We start from the raw sequence: 14,981 nt of genomic DNA, 5'->3' as shown, positions 1-14,981 counted from the left end.
ACGCGGAGTCCAGAGACGAATTGGTATGGTGGTTGGCACACATGGAGGCATGGAACGGGAGAGCAATTTTCGGCTCCATCCCAGACGTAGTGATCGAGTCCGATGCCAGCTTGCACGGCTGGGGTGCTCGTTGTGGCGACGTTTCCACAGGAGGCAGATGGTCCGACATGGAGAAGTCGTTACACATCAACTGCTTGGAACTCCTGGCAGGGGCGTTCGCGATCCGCAGCCTTACCCCAGGACGGGCGAATTGCTGCGTTCTCCTCAAGATGGACAACGTATCGGCGGTCCGCTACATAAATCACCTGGGGGGTACAAAGTCCAAGATGTTGGCGATTCTGGCAAAAGATTTCTGGCAGTTCTGCCTCTACAACAACGTTTCGGTGACAGCGGAACACATTCCGGGTCTGGACAATTCGGGAGCGGATTGGAATTCCAGACACTTAAGAGACTCTGGAGATTGGCGTTTACACGCTTCGGTGTTCCAGAGCCTGGACATGCTGTGGGGAAGATTCCAGATGGATCTGTTCGCATCTCGGCTGAACACTCAGCTGCCGGAGTTCTACAGCTGGAGGCCGGACCCAGCAGCGGTAGCGACAGATGCCTTTCTTCAGGAATGGCCACGGGGTCATCTGTACGCTTTTCCCCCGTTCAACATGATCGCGCGCACGATCTCGAAGATGGTTCGCCACGACTGTCGTTTGGCGTTGATCACCCCTCTATGGAGATCTCGACCATGGTTCCCTCGCCTGATGGAGTTATCGATAGATTACCCTCGGCTGATACCTGTCTTCCAGGACCTCCTTCTGGATCCGGATGGGAACTCACACGAGCTGGTGTTGCAACACCAGCTACCCCTGATAGCGTGGTTCCTTTCAGGGGACCTTGGACTGTCCTAGACGTTCCGCAGGCAACTCTCCTGCTCCTCGATAACGCCTGGGCCCCAGGCACCCGTACAGCCTATCGAGCTTCATGGAGATCGTGGTCTGGTTGGTGCATGGAACGGGCAGTGGATCCCGTATCTGCCCCTCTGTGTTTGATCCTGGAATTACTCACGTCCCTGTTTGACTCGGGCAAGGCATACCGCACGATCAATCTCTCCCGCTCGGCTATTTCGGCCGGCCACAAGGGTTTGGATGGTTCACCTGTAGCCAGACATCCTTTTGTATGTCGTCTTCTAAAGGGTATTCGCCTTGCTCGTCCTCCTCTGCCTCGTTTCTCGGCCTTTTGGAATGTCAACGTGATGTTGCAGTTCCTCTCATCATGGTACCCTAACCAAGAACTGACTTTAAAACGATTGTCATCCAAGTTGGTGATGCTACTCTGTTTGATCTCTTGCAAGAGGGTCGCTGACGTCAGGGCCCTGGATTGGGACGCCGTTGCATTCACCTCAGAGGGTGTTACTTTTGACATATCCAGGAGGACTAAATCTGCATGCAAGTCATTTTCATACCCCAGATTTTCTGAGTGTCCGGCGCTCTGCCCGGTGGATTGCATCTAAGTTTACCTGGATGTTACGCGCTCTCTTCGCTCAGCCGATCTACACGATTTGTTTGTATCTTTTAAGTCTCCTCATCGGCCAGTTTCGACACCTACTCTGGCACGTTGGGTGCGTTGGCTGTTAGCCTCTGCGGGTATAGACACCTCTGTATTTACGCCTCATTCTGTGCGAGGCGCGATGGCTTTGAAAGCTTCCTCAGTCGGATGCCGTCTGGAAGATATTATTCGAGCGGCAGATTGGTCCCGAGAATCAACCTTTCGTGACTTCTATTTCAGACCTATTGAACACATTGCATCTCGAGTGGTGCCACAGCTTTGAATTTGCATAATATGAGCCTCCGTGTCTTTAATAAAATTCCCAGATTTTACTAGTAACATGACGTAAAGTCATGATTTTATTAAAGACACGGAGGCGAGTATTATTCCCTCCCACCCTCCCGGTGTGGTTTTGGGATAGGAGATGCTTCGATACTATTCAGGTATGTTTTTTCAATCAGGTCTGTGTTTATATCATGTATTTAGATCATGTATTTGTATCATGTATTTTTATCATGTTTTGGATGATTTTGAACGCTTTTGCTGGTTTCTAATTCTATATATTTTATATTTCAGAATCCAGTTTTATGTATGGCTCCTCACGGTTATGTTTGGTAAGTCTACAGTTTTGAGTTTGGAAATTACCATATTTTTCTATCTTTTGTAGCTTGAAGTTTTCGCATTGTCTCCCGTTTTCCTGTTTGGATCTAATGGAACATCGTTCATCTTACCTGGTCTTCGGTTTCGCAAGAAAGAGGGGGATTGTGGGAGACACAGGACTTATATAGCTACTTCCTCTGTTATGTGATTGGCTGCCTGTTATGCCTGTACAGTTTTTTGCTTTCAATTTCGATAATATTTATATTCCTCTATCTTTGCTGCTGAGGAAATAAAGAAAGAGTTATGCATAATACTCGCCTCCGTGCAGGGCCGTCTTTAACGCGGGGCAAACGGGGCAGCTGCCCCGGGCCCAGTTGCTCCTGGGGGGCCCAGAGCAGCTGCCCTGTGGGCCCCGCGATTTGCGCAGCCCCCCTTGGACCTGGCGGTGCGGCTGCACAGAGCCGCACCGGCCCGCACGCTGAGGAGGCTCCCCGGGTGGCTCATGCACTAAGGGCCACCCAGAGAGCATGTGTGAGCAGGGGCCCGGTCTGGGCTGTGACACTTAAACAGTTCGACCGGGCCCCTTCCTGTACCGGCTGGGAGGAAGTGACACTTCCTCACGACGGAGAACACAGCCGCGCGGGAGGAGAATGGCAGGGAGGGGAGTTCCAGAGGAAAACTCCCATCTGCCTCAGCCTGCCACTGGACCCCAGGGAAACCACCCTCCAGGAAAAGGTAAGAACCTGGAGGGTGGCTAAATGTATGCTTGTGTGTAAGTATGTTTGTGTGTGTCAGTATGTCTGTCTGTGTATGTATGTATGTGTGTGTGTATGTCAGTATGCCTGTGTGTCAATACTTCTGTCAGTGTATGTGTCTGTGTGTGTCAGTGTATGTGTCTGTGTGTGTCAGTATATCTGTCAGTGTATGTGTTTGTCTGTGTGTCAGTATATCTGTCAGTGTATGTGTCTGTGTGTGTATGTATGTCTGTGTGTCAATACGTCTGTCAGTGTATGTGTCTGTGTGTCAGTATATCTGTCAGTGTATGTGTCTGTGTGTGTATGTATGTCTGTGTGTGTCAATACGTCTGTCAGTGTATGTGTCTGTGTGTGTCAGTATATCTGTCAGTGTATGTGTCTGTGTGTGTATGTATGTCTGTGTGTGTGTGTGTGTGTGTCAATACGTCTGTCAGTGTATGTGTCTGTGTGTGTCAGTATATCTGTCAGTGTATGTGTCTGTGTGTGTATGTATGTCTGTGTGTGTGTGTGTCAATACGTCTGTCAGTGTATGTGTCTGTGTGTGTCAGTATATCTGTCAGTGTATGTGTCTGTGTGTGTATGTATGTCTGTGTGTGTGTGTGTCAATACATCTGTCAGTGTATGTGTCAGTATATCTGTCAGTGTATGTGCCTGTGTGTGTATGTATGTATGTCTGTGTGTCAGTATGTCTGCCAGTATATATTTGTGTGTCAGTGTATGTGTGTGTCAGTATGTATCTGTGAATGTTTTAATGTCTGTCTGTGTGTATGTGCCAGTACGTCTGCCTATGTGTATGTCAGTATGCCTGTGTGTGTCAGTATGCCTGTGTGTGTGTGTGTGTCAATACGTCTGTGTGTGTGTGTCAGTATGTCTGCCAGTATATATTTGTGTGTCAGTGTGTATCTGTGAATGTTTTAATGTCTGTCTGTGTCTGTATGTGCCAGTACGTCTGTCAGTGTGATTGCACATTGGGCGTAATTGGGGGGAGGGATAGGAGGGGCAGGGCCCAGGGGGCCCAAGAAAATGCATTGCCCAGGGTCCTACTCATATTAAAGACGGCCCTGCCTCCGTGTCTTTAATAAAATCATGACTTTACGTCATGTTACTAGTAAAATCTGGGAATTATCTCTCAGGCTAAGGGGAGGGGATGTGTGGGTTGTACCATATCTCGGATTGGTTATTTTATGCCTCCCCCTGGGTGTGGCCTGTATGTGTGAGATGGAAATAAAAGCCAGGCTAGATGAGCCAGTCCAGAGTTCCTGTTTAACCCTCAAAGTGAAGTGTCGTCTCATTATTGGGGGAGGATTTATTGCATGCTGTTCCAGTTTGACTGCTAGGAGTGCAAACCTATTCGTATGGTTCCTATTCAACTGTCTACAGCATTCAGAGGCTTGAGAGGATTCATATGCTTCTCTGATACGGTGATTGTGGTGTCTGCCAGAGTGCTTGGAGGCCTCGGGAAGCGCTAGGAGCATCCTTTAACGGAGGTACCCAGTCGGGGTGCCAGGCGATCCGTTACAGACTCAAAGGGTCAAGAGTCTTTACCAAATTCGATTTAAGGGGAGCTTACAATTCAGTTCTGATCAAGAAGGAACATGAATGGAAGACAGCTTTCAATACTAGAAGTGGGAGTTACAAGTACACAGCGATGCCTTTCAGACAATGTAATGCTCCAGCCGTCTTCCAGGACTTTATTAATCATGTAGTGAGGAATTTTTATAAACAACTTTGTTATAGCCAATTTAAACAATATTCTCATTCATTCTCCTGATACGCATACGCATCACATATAAGTTAAAAAAGAGTACTGCTGGTTTATTCTGTAAACTTGCAAAAAGTCTTTTCAATAAAGACTGTAACGGACCGTTTCACTTACAAGAGGATAAAACCCAGTTTAGGCGATAATCCCCTTTTTGAGAGACAGGCACAGCTACTGCAGAACACCAAAACTCACGAACTAGATACAGGCGAATGCATCAAACTCCCGAACTGCATACCAGGGAATAAGATAGCACTCCAAGCTGGAACCTCACGAATAGCTGCTAGCAGATGAATAGGAAAAGCAGACATCAGCTTACACTCCTAGCAGTCAATCTCCAACAGCATACAGTGAATCCCCCCAAGAACGAGACAAGGCTCCGTGTTGAAGGTCAAGCAGTGGTCTGAGGTGCTGGGGCACCCAGCCTGGTTTTTATTACATGAGTACACATACAGGCCACACCCAGGGGGAGGCATAAAATAACCAATGACATAGATGTTACATCCCACACATCCCCTCCCCTTAGTGTGACACATAATCCCATTATGCATACAGTTCAAAATATACTTTTACACAACTTTCATAACTTTAAAACCATACATCACATTCACATAAAAATACATAATGACAATCAATCCATTCGGGGGAACAACATACTCAAAAATTGCATGAATCAGACCAGGGGTTCAAAAGTTAGTAAAAGTATCTTTTGGGCCCTGGCTTGCAGCATGGCAAAATCTGGCTCAAACAGAAGAAAAACATCCCCACAATGCATCCCGGTTTCCTCCCTTCTGCCCTGGAGATAATTGGAGAAGTAATCCAATTATCCAGGACTAGAGGCAGACTCCATTAACCACATGGTTGCAAAACTACATAAAACACTTTAAAATACATAAAGTCACATTTTACACATAACACACAGACATTTCACATATCCCCAGATAGCTCAGGTCTGAGTGCACATTATTAGGTGAATGGCACTCAGACCAACCGAATACAGTTTAATCGCCATAGAGCCAAAGTCTTTAATCACACGAATAGGCTCCATGGCATAGCTATCTGGGTTACCACAGCTCACACAGGGCAAGTACCAAATGACCCCACTGTATTTAAAGGGCCAGAATGAGTGACATACACTCTGGTATGGCCGCATACTGTTTTTAAAGGGCCCAATCTCCCAGGGCCATAGTCCAAAGGCAGCAGGCGGGCAGCCAGGCTTCTCCAATGCAATGTGGCGAGATTGCTCTCGTCACAAAGACCATATACAATTCTTGGGATATGTGATACCCGGATCAGAGACTGATTCTTGAGTGGCCTTTACCTAAGCAATTCAGAGGTTCTTATGGTTTTCCAATTACTAAAGAAGATTTATTAAAGAATTTTCTTCTACATTAGCACCCATAACACACATTACAAAAAAGGGTAAAGAACATCAAGAATGGACTTATGAGGTAGGAGAGACTTATAAAGCTCTAAACACTGCTTTTGCCTCAGCTCCAGTTCTGATGCAAAGAAAGGAATATAATCACTATTTGCTCTGAAACACACAGAAATCCTTTGGTAAAAGTGTTCTCTTGGGACACTCAGCAAATACTGACGATACAAAGAAAACCAAAAGGAAGAAAACGTGTGTAGATCATCAAAGGTGAAAAATAAAATAGTACAACCTGTATAGTAATCGGTGGAGTACACTATGAAAATGTATATCTAGGGAATTAAAAAGAGAATATAGTGCAATACAATCACCACAAGAGAGGGTTGGGGGGTGGAAGAGAACGCACTAGATGTTTGAAAATGCAGGCATGTCTCCCTCAATAATGGGGTAAATCCGCTGGTGGAGAAGATCCTCCAAAGAAACAAACCTCTTCATACATGTATATCTTCTTAGCTAACTCAAAATAACAAAAGAAAAGGAAAATATAGTGCAGATTGTATAAAAGTAACTAATTTATTGATACAAATTGCACTTACAGAATGTCAAATGACAGACAGCATGTCTCCACACAAGAGGTGGTCTCCAGGTCTCCAACAGATTGCAGGAAAAAATCTCAGGATCACAGATGCAATAAAAACAAACAGAAATCATAAAGATTAAATAAAAAATCCTATGCGTTTCTTCCTGTTCTGGACTTCCTCAGAGATATAACCAGTTCTGATGCATCCTGATACTTCCCTTAATTTGCTTGTTGGAGTAGATGCATCCAAAACTGGTGTGGGTGCTATACTGTCCCAACACAAAGTTGCTGATCAACCCTTGCATCCTTGTTTCTTTTCTAAAAAATATGAAAACAGAGAAAAGGTACAATTACTGGCAATAAAATTGGCATTTAAAGAATGGAAACTCTCGCTAGAAGGGACACAAATACCATTCACCATACTTACAGACCACAAGAACTAGGGATGTGCATGATCCAAAAAATCGGGTAAGAATTTTTTTTTAGCACTTTGGAAATTCAGGACTTCGGTATGGGACTTCGGCAATTCAGAAAATCTGTGGCGCACCCTAACCCTACCTTAACCCTACCCTAACCCTAGAAACAATATTAAACCAATAGAAAGGTGTGATAACTATCAAACGAATAAGTGGGCAGCAACATACGTTTACAAGCGTCTCGAATTGAGTGTAAGCTCAAAATTCAGAAGAGTATGTGCGCTCCTAGATGTACTAAAATAACTGTAAAATATGTAAATATGTATTTATTGATACAAAACTCATATCAATGTATAAATCAATTAAATCTTTAAATTAAAAACATGACTGAGTAGATCTGTTGCTGAACGGTACCGTTCACCTACCCTAACTCTACCCTAACCCTAATATTACCCTAATCCTACCTTAACTCTAACCCTACCCTAACCCTACATTAACCCTAAGCCAAGCCTACCCTAACCCTACCCTAACCCAACCCTAATACTACCCTAACTCTACCCCTAACCCAACCCTAACCTTACCCAAACCCTGTCATCATTCATGTAATTTTCCCTCACTCTCTTGTTTTGCTACTTTTCAGAAATCCGAAGCAGTTCGGCACTTCCGAAATTCGGCACTTTGGCCATTCTGTACGGAACTTCGGCAATTCAGGACTTCCGCAATTCGGGACTTCCGCAATTCGGCCCCTCCTTGTGGGAAGGTGTCCACTCCCTCTCTCCTATTTAAGCATGTTCCTGCTTTGGTTAACCTTTAAAGGAACACTATAGTCACCTAAATTACTTTAGCTAAATAAAGCAGTTTTAGTGTAGTTTTTTTTTGTTTTGGTCGTCTAAAGGATGCTGGCCGTCCTGACGCTATGCATGAGGACTTCTAGCGTCACTGGAATCCCCAAAGGAAATAACTGATTAATGCTTTCCTATGGTGAAATTCTAATGCGCGCGTAGCCATTGCCAATGACATAAGCTGGAGGGGGAGGAGCGTGGCCGCAGCCTGACCCAGCGTCGAGGGACATTGCGCTAGATTCAGGTAAGTGACTGAAGGGCATTGGACCACCAGGGAATCATTTAAAATGTATTTCAGTGTGGAGAGGCTGGGTACTAAAACATAGCCTCCTCACACACTGCCACCCAATACTGTAACCCCCTCCACACACACATACTAACCCTCCTCCACAGGGTCACCCTATTACACTCAATGCCCGCTCTATGCACACACAGCCCACCACACCGGCAGCTAAAGAGGGTTAAAAAACACCTTTAGTCACTTACCTTTAGTCACTTGTTCCTCAGCGCTCCACCTTCATTCGACAGAGTGGGGGGCTAATGCACATGCACGGCGAGTGCATTAGATCCTCCCCATAGGAAATATTTTTTTCAGTGTTTCCTATAGAGAAGATCTATGGGGATATAACTGATGTGGGATGTCCTCATCCAGAGTGTGAGGTCGTCCAGCGTCAGTTCATTGACGAAAAGTCCATTAACAACCAGTGCCTCTCGTGGCTGATTGACAGCCACTAGAGGGAGTCTTAGTCCTGTAATGTAATTATTGCAGTTTCTCAAAAACTACAATTATTATTATTATTATTATTATTGCCATTTATATAGCGCCAACAGATTCCGTAGCGCTTTACAATATTTTGAGAGGGGGGGATGTAACAATAAATAAGACAATGTTTGACATTGCAGGACAAAGTGGGACAGGGACAGTCCACCCAGACCACTTCAATGCTTAAAGGGACACTCCTAAACACTAAACTATCTAAATGTGAAACAGTTTTTCTTCTATGTTTTTCTCTCCTTTCATTGGGAGCCTGAGTATTACCCATAAGTGATGCTGCCATGCTTAGCCAGGAAAGGATAAAATGTATTCACTACTTACCGTAAAGTTCTTTACCTGGCTATTCTACATTACAGCATCATGCTCACTCACATTTGAATTTTTTCTAGTTTAGCTTTTTAATGCTGCAAAACATTATATTTTCAGCACCCTTATTAGAATCAACACATTTATAACATTTAACTTATAAGTGTGCTGGCAAAATGTGTGGCATCCTTCCCAGATACTTTCCCCTGTAGTCTCTCACATAGACCCATATAAGCAAACCAAAAGGATGGGAAAACGGCTATAATTTAAAAAGTATAAAATCACAATAGTATAAAAACCTGCTGTTGTAATCATCTGTTTTATTTGTGCACTTTTATTGATGGTCTCTGAGGAAGGCTGCATTGGTGATCGAAATGCATAGGATCTGATTTTGTATTTAAACTGCTGATTTTAAAAAATAATTTGAATTAATTTATATATTTGAAGCGGTTCTGCTAAATATTCAGGAGTCCGAGATCCAGAGGTAGGACGTATTTCTGTTCCCCAATATTGCCAAAGGAGGCACCTTTATGATTATTTTGGTATTTATCTTGTAAGTGCAAATCCATCTATGGAAGGGGGTCATCTACTTAATGGTGTTATACTATTTGTTATTTTTTCTTTTAGATTACAATCAGCCATGTGCCTATTTTTTTGTTGTTTGCTTTATCGTCTTTTTAATAGACTGGGAAGCTCAAGAGGGAGGGGGCTTTAAAAAACTATGTTAATTTTTTAATTAATTATTCCTATCCTGACATCTGAAGGGAGATAAGCCCACAAGCGATGCTGCCATATAGAATAGCTAGGAAAATTTAATTATGGGAAGTGCTGCACACACTTAGGAACTTATAGAATACAAAAGCAAGATCAATGGGATTTATTTTAGCCTAAAAAAATAAAAATAAAAGCCAGGTTGTGATTTATATTGAGTTGGAGAATACTTTCATCTCGGCTATTATTTAATGAAATGTTTAATTCTGCTTCCACGACATCAATAACTTTTTAGTGAATAAACCCCATTTGACATAAACCCGCCAAAATCTAAAGAGCTGCATTTGTGGTATAAATAAAGTTTAGTCAAAGAAAAAAAAAAATATTGCAATACACTTTCTCGCATGCGCATTAGACTTCCCAGCATGCCTTGCGCAATTTGCACTATATAAGCTCGTTTCCTCCGTTCAATCGGCCATTTCGTTCGAGCAGCGATCTTGGAAGTAAGTTCTAATTCTGTGCTATCCTCGCCTGAGTCACATGTGTAGTAGTTATTTGTTTTATTTTATGAACTTTTATCCTCAGACCAGTCTTATTGCTTTGTGCAGTATTATTTACTGTAGCCATTATGGCTCAGAACCTGACTGTATAGGGAAACTTGCTTTTTAGTGTGCATTAAGCCTCCTATTGTGTTTTGCATGCTATTTCTTTTAGATAAACCTAGTAATATCTTATCTAGTCTTATGTTTTAACTTTACCTTGCTATGTGTCAATGCTTTTTAGTAACTTTTTAGTTACTGGTGAAGCTGCAGTTCTAACTTGCTGGATAATGCTTTGTCAATGATGAGATCACACAGACCTGTTCTGAATAATATGAGGAATATTAATATCTCTGAGCTAAGCTGTGTAGATCGATCTTTAAAGCTGACTTGCTTTTTCAGAATTTTAACTGGATCTTATTTTTATTTTTTTAGGTACTTCATGCCTCGCAGGATAACACTTAATAAAGGTGAGACATTTTTTCCATAACAAACTTATAAGTAGACTGTCTGCCTCTCTTCTAGCCTCTGGCCAGTAGTACCTCAGTCACTGTGGGCTGCTATAGTGTGTGCACCCTGCTGACTGCAAGGTAACATCAAATGTCATTTAAAATGTCTGTTTTGTGGTGGAAGAACAATATAATATCAAACTGCTCTCTTCCTCCCTACTGGGCTTTAGCATGGTGCTCCCTGGAGCTACAGCATCACTGCTCAAAGCATTATTATGGACACTTCGTGCTCCATAACCACAATACATTATAGTGGCTATGGTGCTGGGAGTTCCCTCCAAGGATAAATATCCAGATAACTTCACAATTTACCTGGCATCTAATGGGTGCTGGTCACAGGCTTTAGAAGAGCCTAACACTTGGACACTGAACTTTTTTGCTCCCCTGAGTTGCACACTGCATATCAGTGCATGTACTTGTTATGAATGGGGTGCTGCCGATTGGTTTAGAGCAATCTGCTAATGTTCCAAGCCAATCAGCATTCATTACTTGACCTGAATTGGAGAAACTTATTGACTTAGGAAAGTGATGGTTGCAGGGTTAAATACTCAATTGTGCCACAAGGACGATACTACTGAACTCTCTCTTACTGATTACTAGTGGAGACTTACCTCACTGACTGAGTGGCACTTCAGAATGTATAGAACTCTAGTTACTCAGACTATACAATTAAAAAAAACATACTTGTGCTTGCTGTCTTGCTACATTATTTTAAGTAACACTCCAAGCACCATAACCATTACAGCTTGATATAGTGCCAGAAGGTGTGGCAATCCCCCAATGTAAGTAGCTTTTTACTTGGTGTCTGAGTCTTGCTACCTTGTCCTAACTGGACATCTGAAAGCTACACAGGGCTAGCACATTGGTTGAGTCAGCTGTGGTGCTAAGCTTGCCCCTTACACCCTCAAGCAGAAGTAGTCAAACTGATTGATAATCTACCTGGGACACTCCATGAAAGCCAGAAGCTTTCTGTGTTTACTTGGCTGAGATCAGGCAAGCTTTTATAAGCGCTGTGCACTTCTGTCTCTCAGTCGGAAAGGTGACCAGGTACGTTTGTCAAGTTTGCAGTGTGCCAAGGCACTCCTGGCACCATAAGTAGTGATTATGGTGCTTTGGGAAAACCTTTTTGCTATGGTTACAAAATGGAAAGTTCTGCCACGCTTTTCTGCTATATTTCCATACCATCAGGCACTAATCTTAACATGTGATGCAACCAATAAGTTTTTCAATTAAGAACTCAGGACATCAAGTGTATCTATTGAGATACTTGAAATGATTACTTTGTGTCTGATTATTTGAGGCAATTCAAATAACTGCTATTAAAATCAACTTTTTATAATCTGTAAAAGGAACTCATGTTTTGTTTTTTTATAATTGTAGATGCTGGAAAATCCCTGCACCAATGGCACAGCTCTAATGCAAGAACGAAGGTACAGTATTGCTGCAGAAAGCATACCTTATGCCCCAATGATAACCCCACATGCCCAACCTGCTTATTGGTAACAGAGCCCAAAAAGGTGAACCCCACTGCCTCTCTGTAGGAGAGGATGGACAAACTGTTCTGGTTTGGTCAGCCTGACAGGGCCCAAGCATCAAGTTGAGTTTCATGATTTCCTGTTCTAAATGGTCAGCTAAGTTTTTGCTGATTAAAGGACTAGTAGAGGAGATTATAGATTTGGTCATAGGACTTACATTTGCATTAAACAGAGGCAGGGTCCAAAGACACTGACCTCTAATCTGTGCAATGCAGCTAGTGCTCTTTCAGGGACATTCTTGGCACCACCACTACAGCAAGCTATAGTTCTGGAGTCCCTGGACGGTCATCTTTGGTCTTTATTGGTAAATCACAAGCTCCTGTTTTTAGAGTTGCAATATCTAGTTTAATCAGTCACAAAAAAGTAACTTTTTATTTATATCCAGACAAGGAGTGGGTGCCCTAACACCCAAGTGAGACTTCTGCCACCTACAACTTGTTGTTATGGGGCTTAGAGTGCCAGTTAAGCAGTAACATGACTCAAAGTTAACTTACACTCCATTCCACACTCAAACATGGATGTGAACTATATGCTACCTAAACAAATGGGATTTCCTCTTAAGGCAGGGATGGCTAACATGACACCATAAATTGTTTCTGGACTACATTTCCCACGATGCTCTGCTATCTTTGAGTCTACAAGCTAGCTGAGCATCATGGGAAATGCAGTCCAAAAAACGAGTGATGGTCAACCTTGACACCATAATTGAAGTCTAAATGTAGTTAAACAAGCTTGTTAATGCTCTACTTGGGTTTATACTAGCACTAAGCACCTGTCGGGGTTTAATAAGGTTTCTTTTTACAAATCTTTTGTGAGTACCTTAACACTTGACACTGCTAAATCTTTATTCCAGATTCTCATGTTCCAGAAAATACCCACCATGTCCTAACTTTGCAGGTAAGATTCTAGTGCACAAATTTTATTCTTTGAGAGTCTTATCTGTGATGAATAACATAGACAAGCATATGTCTGAATGTTTGTGATGCCAATTTTAATTCTGAGACTGACTTTTTGATTTTATCTTTATCTATCTGCGATGGCAAAATATAACCAGGTTCTTGTTTTCTTTTAGGGTGTCTCTCATTGAACGTTTCATATACTTATGGGTAAGTAACTTCCAAAGTATTTCATTTTTAAACCTTTTCATAAGTTGTAAGAAAACGTTGTATATTGGACAGGAAGGTGTATTACTTTAATACTATTAACCAGTTGGCTTAAGCTCTGCTAGAAATCTGGTGAGTAGAATATAAAATGGCTGGATGACCTCCACTAGAAAATCATGATTGTATTTAGTGATATGCTTTTATGCTCCAAATGATGACTGATTGAAGTCTCGTTCGTCTGAAACTCTTTGAAGAACACTTAAGCATGGTGGAGTTCTGATGGAGCCTAGTTCTGGAAAACTAGTGAAGCTGTCTGGCTAGAATAACTACTTATGCCTGTTTTCTGTTATCTACAGATGATGACCACTGAAGGCTGGACTTCGGTATGTTGCAACTTATTTGGCTTGGGCTTGTGCTTTTTGAGTTTGCTGTCTGATGGGATAAATGGGTTTAACCCATAAGAATCTGGATGACACTTGTCAAATGGCATTAAGTCACCAAAGCCCTGATCAGTTTTTAATTACAAATATAGATTGACTTTTTGTTTTGCACTTTTTTTTTTCTAATATCTGATTTTCAAATTACAGATGCTGGAATATAATCCCTGCAGACATGGGTCAACTGTAATACCAGAATGACTGACAGGTACATTATTACTGTAGACAGTGTAGCCTATGCCCTAATGATGAAAACCTCACATGTCCGACCTGCATATTGGTACCAGAGCCTGAAAAGGTGAACCCACTGGCACCATCTGTAGGAGAGGATGGACAAACTGTTCCAGCTGGAACAGTCTGACAGGGCACTTGGTATAACCTCATAACATTCACTGTTATGAGGTATGCAGTTGACTTTCTTGTCTCTAATGCTGTCTAATACTGAGCTTTCTGTAATTCAAGAATAAATCGCATGCAATGCTAACTCACATTTTCTTTTAAAGGGCCAACATGGACTCTGCATTCCTAGTCACTGCAGGTAACTGCTTCTTTATGTCTACTATTGACCGATCCTAAAATAGATGGGGTCATTAATATTGCAATTGATGGCTCTACAAAACTTGGCTATATGAGATTTAAGAGCTTTTACTTTAACAATTAATGAGCTCACTATTTAAAGTAGTCTTATCTGGCTTCTCTATGCAAAAAGTTTATATAGTATATCTGGGTGCATGGGATGATTTATCTTACCGCCCCAGTCTGATAATACATGACTGAGTGGTATATTCTGAGCACTAATTAGATGTCTGTACAAAGCTTAATGTGATGTCTCGCTTGTACTTAACAAGGCTTTCTATCTGCAGGTGTGTCCCTGATGTGAAGTAGCATTAAAGAATGCAGTGGCAAGGTAAAATCTCTAGATTATTTGCCTGGCTTTACACTTCTCTTGCAATGATGATAAAAACTAGCTCACTTTGACAGTTGAATGAAAAGCAATGAACTTCTGAGCATTTCATGTAACTTTTCTAGAATACTATACTTTAATGCATGGCTAACAAACTGTCATCTTTCTGCAGAAGACATCCTTGAATTCACTGATGAGATCATGGTGAGTCCTCTAACAAATTGTAAACTTTCATGACCCTTACACTTCTATAATGGAGCAATGCAAAATTTCCAATCTGCTCAGAATACACTTGTGGC

At 42.3% G+C, this 14,981-nt stretch overlaps 5 non-coding genes across 5 annotated transcripts; all 5 read left to right on the top strand.

Moving 5' to 3' along the window:
- The first annotated feature begins 11,260 nt into the window (after nucleotides 1-11,260).
- LOC134579687 (small nucleolar RNA SNORD26) lies at nucleotides 11,261-11,331 on the top strand. Its single transcript, XR_010086231.1, has one exon. It is a non-coding gene; the product is annotated as a small nucleolar RNA SNORD26 (small nucleolar RNA).
- Nucleotides 11,332-13,547: 2,216 nt separating this feature from the next.
- On the top strand, nucleotides 13,548-13,626 carry LOC134579684 (small nucleolar RNA SNORD28). The gene has a single exon (XR_010086229.1). It is a non-coding gene; the product is annotated as a small nucleolar RNA SNORD28 (small nucleolar RNA).
- A 392-nt stretch (nucleotides 13,627-14,018) lies between these two features.
- LOC134579704 (small nucleolar RNA SNORD22) lies at nucleotides 14,019-14,145 on the top strand. Its single transcript, XR_010086246.1, has one exon. It is a non-coding gene; the product is annotated as a small nucleolar RNA SNORD22 (small nucleolar RNA).
- A 358-nt stretch (nucleotides 14,146-14,503) lies between these two features.
- LOC134579700 (small nucleolar RNA SNORD31) lies at nucleotides 14,504-14,575 on the top strand. The gene has a single exon (XR_010086242.1). It is a non-coding gene; the product is annotated as a small nucleolar RNA SNORD31 (small nucleolar RNA).
- Nucleotides 14,576-14,724: 149 nt separating this feature from the next.
- LOC134579679 (small nucleolar RNA SNORD29) lies at nucleotides 14,725-14,790 on the top strand. The gene has a single exon (XR_010086225.1). It is a non-coding gene; the product is annotated as a small nucleolar RNA SNORD29 (small nucleolar RNA).
- The last annotated feature ends 191 nt before the right edge of the window (nucleotides 14,791-14,981 follow it).

This window comes from Pelobates fuscus, chromosome 12, assembly GCF_036172605.1.
Source record: "Pelobates fuscus isolate aPelFus1 chromosome 12, aPelFus1.pri, whole genome shotgun sequence".
NCBI classification, from domain to species: Eukaryota; Metazoa; Chordata; class Amphibia; order Anura; family Pelobatidae; genus Pelobates; species Pelobates fuscus.
Note: the sequence above shows the minus strand (reverse complement) of the source record. Positions and strands in the feature narration are given on the sequence as shown.